This window comes from Musca autumnalis, unplaced genomic scaffold (assembly GCF_047663935.1).
Source record: "Musca autumnalis isolate F117 unplaced genomic scaffold, ASM4766393v1 scaffold_5, whole genome shotgun sequence".
Classification (NCBI taxonomy): Eukaryota; Metazoa; Arthropoda; class Insecta; order Diptera; family Muscidae; genus Musca; species Musca autumnalis.
This window is the reverse complement of record NW_027412088.1, coordinates 34,595,177-34,609,600: the sequence shown is the minus strand read 5'-3', so window position 1 is coordinate 34,609,600 and position 14,424 is coordinate 34,595,177. Positions and strand designations below refer to the sequence as shown.

Genomic DNA, 14,424 nt, shown 5'->3' with positions numbered 1-14,424 from the left:
TCCGTAACTCTGGCAACTACGTTTGGGAGCAATTTCACTTTCATAACAAACGAACAACCTGACACTCAACCCAACCCCACTTTACCCAATGGCCTACAGACATACTACGGCTGTTCATTGTTCGTGTTGAACTACTCTGTGTTTCGTTAAAGGTTGTTTGCTGCTAATTCAACTCCCTTTACTGTGATGTGGTGCGGTGAAATTTGTATAAGGGTGTCTCCGTCTGGCTGTGTGTTGGGGATGTGAAGGCATTGATGATGCTTTTGTTTATAACAACTGCTCTGCTATGTGTGTGGGGATGTGTGTTTGTGTTCGGTGCTCTTTGGTTTTGTCTTCGTTTATTTTTGTTGTTGTTGTTGTTATTCGCAGATTTTACTTAATTTAGGCGAACACTTTTGGATGAGAGTACAGGTTTGTGTTGATGTCGATGTTGTTGGTTGGTTGGTTGATGTTTTTCCCTATCTTGGTCTGTAGGTCGGTAATGCCATCAGTTCGATTTGGACACTCTAATCAGTCTGACGAAACTAGTAACGCGTTACGGTACTTTGACGGTCGCAAAATAGAAACGGATTACCAACAAAAAAAAAGCAAGAAACAACAAAAGCAAAATGCTTCTTTAATGTGAAACAGAAGAAGAAAATCTTTTGGAATATTAGAAAATTAAAAAAAAAAAAAACACCAACAAATATAACAAGAAATACAAAAAGAAAATATCTAAGGAAAAATTGGAAATTCTTGGTGATTGTTTACAGTGTTGGCTTAAAAGTGAAAAATTGTCACAATGGAAATTTATAAATGAAATTGAAACCATTTTCTAATAAAAAAGAAAATTCATAAATTAACCTTTTTATTATGAAAAAATAAAATATAATCAAATATAAAATATAAAACAAAATATAAAAATCAAAACTGAAACATAGAAAAAAAAAATTAAAAAGTCTATTATAAAAAAAGAAAAATTAAAAAATATCTTCAAAATATCTCCAAAAATTATATATAAAAAGAGTGCTTATTATAAAAATAAAATATCCATATTTAATTAACTAAAATTAATAACCATCTCCACCAACCCGACAACGACATTAAACTCTTGTTTTATTTTGTCTTCTGTCTCTTAAAATTAAAATTAAAAAAAAAAAAATATCTTCAAAATATCTCCAAAAAGTATATATAAATACAGTGCTTATTATAAAAGTAAAATATCCATATTTAATTAACTAAAATTAATTACCGCCACCTCCACCAACCGGACAACGACATTAAACTCTTGTTTTATTTTGTCTCTTGGCATCCTTCTTATCTTTGCATTGCTTTTAAGCCCTCAACGTTCGTCCCAGTGATTTCTTTTTCTATTTAAAACTCAACATAAAAGGTAAGATTGCCGCCACCGACACAAGCGTGCCATCCGCCAAATGAATTGAAATAATTATAAAAAGAAAACATCCATCCAACTCATATGGGATTATATTTCACACAGAATAATAATGGTGACTGACACACAACTTAAAAGCCATTGAAGAATATTTTTAATTAAAAAAGTTTCGTAAAAGTTGAATAGTTACATTTTTTATTGTTGTTAAAAATAAAATGAAATTTTAAGTGAAAATTATGCAAATTAGAAAAAAAGAAAATATTAAAAGAAAACCCCATAAATTAATGGATGAAATATAAAGAAGAATTTCTACATAAAGTGGCGAAATATTTTCCACGAATGCACCAGAAGGACAGTGGGAATTGAATGTTTTTACGGTCGAGTCATAGAATGACCGAGCGACAAAAAATTAAAAAAAAAAAAATAAATTTAAATCGAAATTTATTGCTCAAGCAGTCACATATTGTTCAGGTCTTGGACCATTGTATCAGGAAACATGTACTTGCCTACGAAGAACATTATATTGCTGTTAACAAGACCACTAGGAGTACACTCGGTAAAAATTTCCAAAGGATCCTCGAACAGACCCTCAAGGACTCCCAAGGAGTGGGCCGATAAACTAAGTTTGGACAAAATATATAGAAATCTAAAGTTTGGACCAAATCAGTTGCTCCGTTTATTAAATGATCGGAGCACAATGGTTCAGAATCGTTTTTTCCTGTTCAAAACTCTGTAACTTTAGAACGGATAGAGATATTTTCATAATTATTTTTATGTTTGACAAACAACACAATCAGCTTTCCAATGTATTGTAAGCAATAAATGTCAGTTTAGCAGTTGCAGAGGAATTTAGGGCCAAAGTTAAAATGTTGAGTTTTTGTCATATTTTGCAACAAAATATAAGTGTTTTTGAGTTTTTCACGTGTTCCAATCTATTAAAAAACGGTCAAACACAAATAAACAAATCATAAAAACAAAAAAAGTACAAAAAAATGTATTTTTTTTTTTTTGTAAAATTTAAAAAAAAAATAAAATCAAAAAATTAAAATTTGTTAAAAAAATAACGCTCCTTGGGTTTTCATAAAACTCGTGATCATTTGTGTAAAAAAGCTATATTTCATATGGGAAATCGGAGAGAAACAAGTGAAAAATTATAAGTCGTCTTTGCCGACAGAGATATACCCTCAGCCTGTGCGAGTTCAAATCTTCATCAACCAAAAACTTTTTCCATAATAATTATGTATTAAGGAGGTTTCAGATATTGTGGCCCTTTTGGGCGTATAAACTAATAATGCGGAGGAAGTAACTAAAGGAATGGTTCGACATACTCCATTTTGGAAGTAGATCTTTTTTAATTTTGGACAGAATCGGTTAATCAGTTCGAGAGTTATTGTGCTCTCCGGCCACTACATATGATGCCATAGGGCTTTTTACGCCTTTCGGGCTTTTTACGCTTTTCGGGCTTTTTACGCCTTCCTCAAAAAGTATGGACTTGCTCCTAACAAAACTCTTACCGTTGTAATTGTGGCAGCGAATGCAAGTTGCTTCAACAAAAATCAAAGTGATTCGAGGGCAGGTCTTAAAGTGAACTTATCCGAAATTTTGTGTGGGAGGTACTCGAAGAAGTGGACAAATATAGCCCATATTCGATATTCATCTATATCTGGTAAATATATTAGGATGTGTAAAATATGAACCAAATCGGCCACTCCCTACAAGAGTTATCGTGAGCACAATTTTTCCGAACATTTTCGAGCTTTTGTGGGGGAGGTACCTGAAGGAGTCGACCACTATGGCTTATCTTCGAACTTAAACTTAGCTTGGACAACATATTACGAAGGGGAAATTTTGGACCGGATCGGCAGATCCGTTCGAGAGTTATCTTGCGCTCCAACCACTACACACGGTGTAATAGGGTTTTTTTGGATTTTCAGGCTATTTTCTCAGGGAGTATGGACTTGCCCCTAAAAAAACTCATACCGTCGTATAGTGGCAGTGAATACAATTTGCTACAATAAATATTAACGCGATTCCAGAGATGGTCCTAAACCAGACTTTTCCCAAATTTTGTGTGGGAGGTACCCGAAGGAGTGGACCGATTGAGTCCATATTGGAACGTCATCTAAGTCTGGTAGAAATTTCACGATGTGCAAAGTATGGACCAAATCAGTTTATTCCTTCAAAAGTTATCGTCCGCACAAATTTTCCGAACATTTCCGAACTTTTGTGGGGGAGGTACCGGAAGGAGTGTACCGACAAAATATTACCAAACCCAAATTTTGGACCAAATCGGTTGATCCGTTCGAGAGTTATCGTGCGCTCCAGCCAGGCAAACATAGAGACGGACGGACATGGCTAAATCAACTCCAAATTGTCTGCAATGGATTTCGTCCACACATACTTGTTGTCTAAAACCATTATTTCGATGAGGCACATTTTGCCCGTATATACCCTCGTTAGCATAAATGCTGAGGGTATAGATTTAAAAAAAAGTCTTCAATGGACGGAACGGGACGGGCACAAAAGTAAATATGGGCTGAAAGACGACGCTCTCAGGCATCATTCTGCAAAAACGAAATTCTGTTCTCACTTCGTATAAAAGCTACGGTTATTTGTTAAATCAATTCTTAAAGGCAATAATCCTACATACCTAACAATGAGAACGCTAAGCAAACACCTTCCAATATTTTGACCAAATTTTTTGTTTTCCTTAGTTTCAATATGTTTACTACCGAATCCCATATAGAAATTAACAATCAGTGACAACAAAAAAATGGGGGTTTTGGTCAGGAAAATCGATTCCTGAACCACTGTGCGGCGTACCATTTTAGCGAATATTTTCGAACTTTTGTAGGGGATGTAATGGAAGGAGTGATAAGTCCACTCCTTTGAATTTCATCTAATATTCGTAGAAATATTACGATATTCAAAATGTGGACCAACGCAGTATTCGGTTCGAGAGTTGTCGTGCGTGCCAGCCACTGCACATGCTGGCCGTAGTAATAGGAGCTTTGAGCGCAACACGTTGCAAGAAAAATCAAAACGACTCGAGAGGAGGTCCTAAACTTCACTTTTCCGAAATTTTTTGTGGGAGGTACCCATATTCTAACCGATGTACAAAGTATGAATCATGACACACTTACCCAGGTAGTGACATCGTAAAATTTTGAATATGTTATGTCAAAACTTTCTTTATGTTGTTGGGGAAATTACAACAAAAATAATTTTTTATAAAGGAATTTGACTTTTCATATGTGATACCACTACCTGGTAGTTCTGCCATGGTATGAATCAAATTGATTACTGCCTTCGAGAGTTATCGAGAGAAAAGTTTTGAACTTTTGTGGGGTAGGTACCCGAAGTAGTGGACCGATATGGTACATCTTTAAACTTGTATACATTTTGCGCAAAATATTACGGCTGTTAAATTTTGGACCGAATCAGTTTATCCGTTCGAGAGTTATCGTGCGCTCCATCCGCTATACATGGTGCCGTGCGGGTGTTTTTAAAGTTTTCGCACCATTTTTTCAGGAAGTACATTGCACCCTCGTAATGGTGGCTGCGAATATAAGTTGTTACAATAAAAATCAAAACGATTCGAGAGTAGGTCTTAAACTGTACTTTTCCGAATTTTTTTGTGTGGGAGATACTCGAAGGACCGATATAGTCCATATTCAAACTTGATCTATGTCTCGTAGAAATATTGCGATGTGCAAAGTATTGACCAAATCGGTTATGGAAGTTAGCATAAATGCTGAGGGTATAAAAATGTATGTAAACATTTCTTCAGTTGAATTGACAATTTTGGTTGGAAAAATCGTGTGACCACTGAGAAACTCAAATGTCAAATTGCGGATAGTTGGGTTTGAAGTATACCGGGAGGTACCTTTAAAGGGGGGTCATAGCAAACATGGGGCTATATTGACAGTTATTAGTGAAGAAGTTTTGTGGCCACTGGGAATGTCAAGTTACGGTTGGTTAGCTAAATTGTTTTCCTTACAACTAAAAAAGTGTCAGTCGGCTTTGCCCCATGAAACTAAGTTTGGATAACATATGACGAAGACCAAATGTTGGACCAAATCGGTTGAACAGTTCGACAGTTTGTACACCTTTCGGGCTGTTCTACCACGAAATATGGACTTGACCCTGAAAAAAATTTTACCGTCGTAATGGAGGTAGCGAATGCAAATCGCTTCAACAAAAATCAAAGTGATTCGACAGCAGGTCTTAAAGTGAACTTATCCGAAATTTTGTGTGAGAGGTACCAGAAGGAGTAGACAAATATAGTCCATATTCGAACCTGATCTATATCTGGCAGACATATTAGAATGTGCAAATTATGGATTACATCGATCACTCCCTACAAGAGTTATCGTGCGCACAATTTTTCAGAACATTTTTGAACTTTTGTGGGGGAGGTACGTGAAGGAGTGGACCGATATGGCTTATCTTCGGAATTATACTATGCTTGGACAAAATATTTTGGACCGAATCGGCAGATCCGTTCGAGAGTTATCTTGCGCTCTAACCACTACACACGGTGTCATAGGGTTTTTTGAACCTTTCATGCTATTTTCTCAGGAAGTATGGTTTTGCCCCTGATGAAACCTGTACCGCCGTATGGGGAGCCGTGAATACAAGTTGTTACAAGAAAAATCAAAACGATTCGAGAGCTGGTCCTAAACTGAACTTTTCCGAAATTTTGCGTGGGAGGTAGCCGAAGGCATTAACCGCTTGAGTCCATATTGGAACCTCATATAAGTTTGGTAGAAATTTCACGATGCGCAAAGTATGGATCAAAGCGGTTACTCCCTTCAAGAGTTATCATGCGCACAAATTTTCTTAAAATTTTCGAACTTTTGTGGGGGAGGTACCGGAAGGTGTGGGCCGATATAACCCACCTTCGAACTTAAACTAAGTTTGGACAAAATATTGCGAAAGCCAAATTTTTGCCCAAATCGGTTCATTCGTTCGAGAGTTATCGTGCGCACCAGCCAGCCACACAGACAGACGGACGGACATGGCTAAATCGACTCCAAATTGTCTGAAACACATTTCGTCCAAACATACTTGGGGTCTAAAACCATTATTTCGATGAGGCAAATTTTGCCCGTATGAAAGTGTATATACCCTCGTTAGCATAAATGCTGAGGATATAAAAATACCGATAATCTGGCGGCACCATTATATGGGGCATATACCAAACATTGACCATCGCCGACTCAGAACCGGGTGTCTTAAGACACCACTTGTAGAGAAGTTTTAAAACATTACTGAGGGGTATTTTGCCAACGTTGAAAACATTGCCAGTCGAAAATCGGGAGGTACGGTTGTCAATTTGTATACCCTCAGTCTATAGAGGGTACATTCAGTTTCACACGTCCAAAATGGGACTCAAATATGTTTGTACGAATTTCGTTTCAGACAAATTGGTTTCGATTTAGCAAAGTTCGTCATGCATTCCAGACTTCCGAACTATACATTTGAACAGGAAGTATCAGTTCTTTGTAAGGTGTTATTTTGATTTGGCGAGATATGACTTTGTTTTTAAACTGTTTACTTAACTCAGAGTAGCATTTGTTGGTTAATACTACACTTTTTCTTATTTCACAACTAATGTTGTGTGTTGTGTTTGTTGCGGTGCCGAGATAGGTAAGTCTTTAACTACTTCATATTATAGGTACCAATTTCCACACTTGTTCTGAGTTCTATAGACGCATAGCTAGTCGATACCATCAACTTGGTCTTATCGTCGTTTACTTCCAGACCCACTTTAGCAGATTCTCCTTCTACCTTCTTAAATGTATCAGTTACTTCTTTTGCTCTTCGACCCATGATGGAATAACTTTGAACATAAGAGGCAGTCGAAGGCTCTTCTATAATCCACAAAATTGTGGTAAGTGTTGATGTGCATTTTTCGGGCCTTTTCAGAATTTGCTGCAGGTAAATATCTGGTTAATGGTGGATTTTCCATGACATGGCCCATTTATTTCGTTGACCAAAGGTTTAGCCTTTAGACATTCGCACATACCCGTACTCTTCCTCTTATGTAATAGGGATCAGACATATGCCCCCTTAGGTAGAGCACACAGTCTTATCGGCTTTTTTGTGGACGGTACACAAGAAGCTCAGGTTCCAATCGTTGCTTACGCTTTCTTCCCACCAGATGGTTTTAACTAACTGATGCATTCGTCTTGTCAAAGTGTCGCATGCAGTGTTTAACCTCTTGCTGCCTTATTATTCTTCAGCCGGTTTCTGGGTTTGCATCTGTGGTATCTTCGTCGTCTTCGCTAGTATTGGATACCATCAGTTTGGAACTTACATTTTCCATATCCTTAGCGTGCTACCTGTATCAGTTACAAAAATACCTTGTTAGTCTCTGAAGGATATTGTGTCTGTACCAAAACCATTACATAGTTTGATTTTTTGGGCTTCATTCTGGCCCCGGTAAATCTCTATTTTTTCACACTCCCGCTTTCCAATTTCTCACTCTTTCCTGTTTATTTTCTCTCCCTTTCTCATGATACCTACTGATTGTAGAGTAGCCCTATATGCCGCCTTTTTCTCTTCGGTAGCAGCATGACACTCCTGGTCATACGATGGGATCCTTGGTGGAGGTCTCTGGTATCAAAGTATGGATTTTGGGACTGTTTGTATGGTTTGGACAACAATTTGGCACTGTGTTGATGTATTATCGGCATGAGAAGTGTTTTGAGTAAACAATTGGGCCAGTAGAGTGGAAAACGATTTGGTTACCTGTTGTAATTACAGCTTACCGATGTCCAACTTCCGTGTTGTGTCTGTTTGTACTTTATTTGTTTCGTTTAATGGGTAAGTATCTTTGTTGAAGTAAATGGCCGCCCGATGCTATGTTTGCTCCTCGGAACGACCGTACATCCAACACGCTAGATAAATATCTTCCATATATTACAACGTGATCAATTTGATTTCTTTTTAGTGTCTGAAGACAGTCAGGTGCCCTTATTAATGTCGAGATGCTTTCATCTGGTACCGCTTGCTACTATATTTTTGCATATCCTATCAGCCTTATCCCATTGCCAGGGTATTTTTGGTATTTTTGCCATATTCTCCAATTACGAATAGCATGCCAAAAAGAGTACCACACGCTTATGGCAGAGTATGTTTTCTTTGCAGAATTCATTTTTTTTGCCGAAATGTGTTTTTATGCAAAATTAATGTATATCACCAATATTTTTGAAAATTTAACATAGCTGAAGCCAAGGTTTACCCTTTCAGAACACGCGACTTGTGATTGTATATTATACAAATTTAATATATTTGGATAAAATGAAATGTTTTTGGACGTGGCAAAAAATATTGGCATTAAAAGATAATATGCGCGGAAGCTGTGGCTATATTTATGTTAAACAAGTAAAAAAGTATCAGTCGGCTTTGCCGACAGAGATATACCCTCAGCCTGTGTATATTGAAAAAAAATTTTCCCAAAATACGTATGTATTTAGGGGGTTTTAAATATTTTGGGCGTTTGAAACGACAAAAATTTTGATTAGGATTAAAGATAAAAAGTTTTGCGGAGGAGATACTATAAGGAATGGATCGACATTGACCGTTATGTATGTGGATCTTCAGCCACAACATATAGTGCCATAGGGGGTTTTTACACTCTTCGGGCTGTTTGTTCAAGAAGTATGGACTTGCCCCTAAAAAACTTTTACCATCGTAATTGAGGCAGCGAATGCAAGTTGCTTCAACAAAAATTAAAGTGATTCGATAGCAGCTCTTTAAGTGAACTTATCCGAAATTTTGTGTGGGAGGTACCGGATGGAGTGGACAAATATAGTCCATATTTGAACCAGATCTATATCTGGTAGATATATTAGGATGTGTAAAGTATAGACAAATTCGGCCACTCCCTTCAAGAGTTACCGTACGAACAATTTTTCCGAACATTTTTTAACTTTTGTGGGGGAGGTACCAGAAGGAGTGGACCGATATGGCTTATATTCAAACTTAAACTATGTTTGGACAAAATATTACTAAGGCCAAATTTTTGACCGAATCGGCAGATCCGTTCGAGAGTTATCTTGCGCTCCAACCACCTCACACGGTGTCATTGGGGTTTTTTGCAACTTTCCTACTATTTTCTCAGGAAGTATGGACTTGCCCCTGATGATACTTGTGCCGCTGTATGGAGGGCAGTGAATACAAGTTGCTAAAACAAAAATCAAAGCGATTCGAGAGATGGTCCTAAACTGAACTTTTCTCAAATTTTGTGTGGGAGGTACCCGAAGCAGTGGACCTATTAAGACCATAATGGAACCTCATATTACTCTGGTAGAAAGTTTACGCTATACAATGTATGAACCAAATCGGTTACTCCCTTCAAGAGTTATCGTGCGCACAATTTTTCCGAACATTTTCGAACTTTTGTGGGGGAGGTACCGGAAGGATTGGACCGATGTAGCTCACCTTCGAACTTAAACTAAATTTGGGCAAAATATTACGAAAGCCAAAATTTGAACCGAATCGGTTCATCCGTTCGAGAGTTATCGTGCGCTCCAGCCAGCAGGACAGACAGACAAACAGACAGACAGACGGACGGACATGGCTAGATCGACTCCAAATTGTCTGAAACACATTTCGTCCAAACATACTTGGGGTCTAAAACCATTATTTCGATGAGGCACATTTTCATCGTATCAAAGTGTATATACCCTTCATAGCCTAAAGGCTGAGGGTATAAAAATGGTTAAAAATGGGTTGATGCCAACATGTCTTTTTTTGTTTTCTCTCGATTTGTGAGTAAACCACACTTTTCTCGATTTTCCTGTCAAAGTAAAAGTAGAAGCAAACTAAATAAGGATCATCTCACTAATGTATTACTTTTCAAAATTTGAACGGCTTCTACCATTAAATGATGCTGACATTTTCAAGCCAGATTTACAGTGTTTTTTGAAATTTTCTTCTAATTTCTTTCCGCAAACAGGTTTTTCAAAAAATCATATATAGGATTGTAATACTTGCGATCCTGAGTTATTTAATACGTATATTGTAAATGTAGTATGCACAGCTTCAAAGAAATCTGCATCCAAATGCGGAAATTTTGTGTGAACATTTTTCTAAAAATCATATTTTTCTGGCCTAATATTTGCAATTGTCTCTAGAATACCTCGTACTCCATTGCACATTTTAGTTTTTTACGTTCCGGATCCAATAAATCATTCCTCGTGAAAATCCATCTACTAAAACGCGAGTTACGAGAAATTCCAAAGTAGAAAAATCACCTAAAATTGTTTTTGAAAATATCGCGCATTTTATCGTGTTTTCTGCGGATCGTTTCCACTGCAATGAAAAAACTAGTGCAGCATCTTCGTTTTAGCGGAAACAGAGATTTGAAAACTTCACTGATAAGGAAGCTACATTCATTTTATCCCAAAAAATAGTGTGTGATGCTACATCCACGGATCTTGATTAATCGCCTTAAAATAGATATATATCGATGTAGATTTTCATGGTGGACACTGAAATCGGATGCGGACAAAAATTGTATGCGCTTTGCGCAAATTAGCGATATTTTATAGGTTTTTTAATGCTAAGATGCAGCCGATGCTACATCTTAGAGTCCAACTTATATTTCGAAAAATATATACAACTTAATAGATAGGGTCTTGCTGTACATGAAAATCATATGCGGACAAAATGATTTTGATAATTACGCGATTTACACGTATTTTAAAATGCATATAAAATAAAATGGGTTATTTGACCTCTATTTCCATTTCAGAAGCTTCGAGATATATCCTCATCAACCCAATTACCTTCCCTAATTTGAAAGCTTTAATACGAATGCCAATAAAGCCAAATCCGTCTATTTTATTGGGAGATTTAAGCAAAATGAAGGAAGTATTCCTATAGATTTTTACAATATTTTCTACTTTATAATGCATGTGAAAAAATATTATTCAAACAAAAAATTATTTTTTTGACCAAAAGATGTGCTTGTTTTGGCTGTAACATCGAAACTATAAGACCAATCTGTATGATTGTAGTCTCATTTGATTCGCCGTGAAGTTTTGATCCACAACAATTTTTTATGTAACTTTATGACCACTAAATGGGCCTTAATTTTGAAAAAAGTTAACTTATATTTAATAATTTATGAATTTTTTGTACATTCCGCGAATTCTGTGTGACATTTTGCAGGTATTATGCAATCTGCTCACTGAAGTCACTTCGAGAGAACTTTTTTGTAACAATTGTGCTCATTAAAATAATTAGCGTATTTATAATATTTTCTTTCTTAGAAAGCGAAATAAAAGCGCCATAACTTTTGTCCGCAACAACCAAAAATTGGCTCGCGACCAGATTCGTACTGGGTATTTTTTTCTTAACCTACATATCAAAAATCGTCGATGTAGCGCGAAAAAAATTTATCCTTTTTTTCTGAAATGGAATATGAAATAATTGACAATATTCGTGATATATTCCTTACTCCATTTCGGAGACTATTGAAAGTTAATGGCCTCATAACAATTATCATTTTCCAGAAAAATATTATTTTACATTACATTATTTATTTATGCCTAACTTTTGTTTATTATGAAATCATTAAATCATATTGACGATTTATTTAAAATATTCATATTAATTTCTAAAAATATTTTCATTGTAACACAAACACGTAAATCATCAATAAAAACATCATAATCATCATTCATGATTCAGCAAACGTTTCTGCATAAAATAACATTACGGATCTGCCGAATTTCCCTCAATTCTAGAATTGGATTGGCTAAAATAGAAAAATGCAAATGATTTTGCAAATTTTATTTGCTTCAACCAAAATAAATTAGAATTCATTACAAAAAGGAATATTATAACATTTTCCATGATGCGTATACAAAATATTTATTTTTGGGCATATAAATTACGTATACGCCGGGGTGTGGTGGTATGGGCGCAATAGACAGACATACACACACAGTCGTTTTGATGGTAATTTAACTATAAACAGTGTTTAAATAAAAAACACACACATAGAGAGAGTGGCATATGAATTTCATTATTAATTTTTCAGTCAGTTATTTCTAAATATAAAATAGTGAAAATATAAAAAAGTGAGAAAATGTTGGTTGTCAGCACAACCGAGAGTGTTCGGAAACTAAAATTGTTTCTCGCCAGGTGAATATGTGTTATTTGCTCAGAGATGGGATATACATACAATATGAGTAGACATTGAACTAATCAAACATAACATTTTGCTGGGGATTTAAGTATCTTCAGTAAGACAAACCAACCAATGCAAGGCGGGGTTGATTGTGAGGAACGTAAAATAAAATAGCATCTTCTAAAAAATATTATTGAAGGGTATAAGAAGATTACCAATGTTGTAATTCTCACGAAAACCTCTTCAAAGATGCTGACACAAATCTTAATATGAAAAAAGAAAATAAACAAAATAATAAGCCAACTTCAGACATATTTTTATGTTCCGAACAAAAAACTGAATGTTAACTTTTCTTATTATGTGTCTGGTTGGCATTTATTAAATATTGTTGTTTATGGTTTCGTAGGTCAAAATATTACTAAAATTTATTTCTGAAAAAAAAACCGAATCAACGTACAAATTGTTTAACAAAAATGGTTGCTGCAAAGTGTAGCAATTGTTGATGACTAAACGTCTAGACATCTGTTTAACTTCATTTATAACAATTGAAATTACGAAGAAATTCTTTATTTGCCTAACACAAGTGGATAATTGGTTACTATGGAAATCGTGAAATGTTTTAAGGAGAACTCAGTGGCATTTTTGTTATATTGTTTAAGTGCCTTTACACTGATATTATGTAAATAGAAGAAAATTGGGTCATATAGTTATACAATAACACTGTGAACCGAAATTTTGGGGTAGAGATATATATATTTTTTTGAGGATGAAAGCCCTTGGTGAGTATATTAAGAATCCCGAAGGACAGATCTGCCGTGAGTCGAACTTCCGAGTTATGGCGTGATGAAATTTCTGCTAAAAACTCTGTAAGGCATCTGAAATTAGCGTTATATCTTTGTTAACTGTTGTTTTAGCTTATTTATGAGATGACATTGAAGGAAACGAGTTAGAAGGTCGAAATGCTCTACGAAAATAATCCTCATTCGATTTGACTGCAGACATGTCATCTCATAAATAAGCTAAAACAACAGTTAACAGGGCCTTCAGCAGAAACTTCATAACGCCATAACTCGGAAATAACGCCATGAAATGAAATATACTCACCAAGGGCTTTCATCCCCAAAAGGAATTATCTCTGTCCCAGATTTTCACATCCATTTTGTGTCACAGTGTAATAAATTGTTACAAGTTAACTTTTTTTGTGTTTATTGGGCGATGACTTTTTCCAACATCTTTGCTAAAACCGTTGGTAACACATCGAAACATTCGTCGGAGATCCTGTAAAGTATATACGGGGATTTTGAGTGAAATCGGACACTTTTGCAAAATGAGGTTTCAGATTTCCTTTATTTGTTCCTTCAGTGGTAATGCTTTTTATCAGTAAAATATTTTATTGTATTTTCAGATTTTTTTTTGAAAAAGTCGAATTATTTAAAAACTATATACAAAGAAATATTCTTAACTAGTTTAATATTGTTCCAAAGAGAAAAAATCTTTTTTTGTAGTTTTTATCAGTTATCTAAAAAACAATAGAAAACATTTTTGCACAGTGGTCTTGGTTACAATTTTTGCGATTTAATATTAAAAATCAATTTTTATCGGTGATTGTACTCTTCGATTTTCTTAAAATTTGTTGTATTAAACAACGATTACTTACAAAAATTTTAAGTTCTAATTGGTAGTGGGATTACTTACTATTTACTACTTTACTACTATTTTTTCTTAATTTTTAAGAATTTGTCAATGCAATTTTTCCTTTATACTAGTATGCAACATTTGTTAGTTTACAAAAAAAATAAAAAAAATAATATCCAACGTATTTTGCGCAGTGGTATATAAGAAAAAGGTTATTGAAAAATTTAAAAAAAAAAAATAGAAAAATAGAAATTATTCGAATCTCACT

At 35.3% G+C, this 14,424-nt stretch overlaps 1 protein-coding gene across 1 annotated transcript in view; it reads left to right on the top strand.

The window, feature by feature from the left end:
- The first annotated feature begins 489 nt into the window (after nucleotides 1-489).
- LOC141404594 (uncharacterized) overlaps nucleotides 490-14,424 on the top strand; it is a 597,851-nt gene continuing 583,916 nt past the window's right edge. The window contains exon 1 of the mRNA XM_073988048.1: nucleotides 490-1,372. The gene's annotated coding sequence lies outside the window, so the exon portion shown is untranslated. The remainder of the gene's footprint in view (nucleotides 1,373-14,424) is intronic.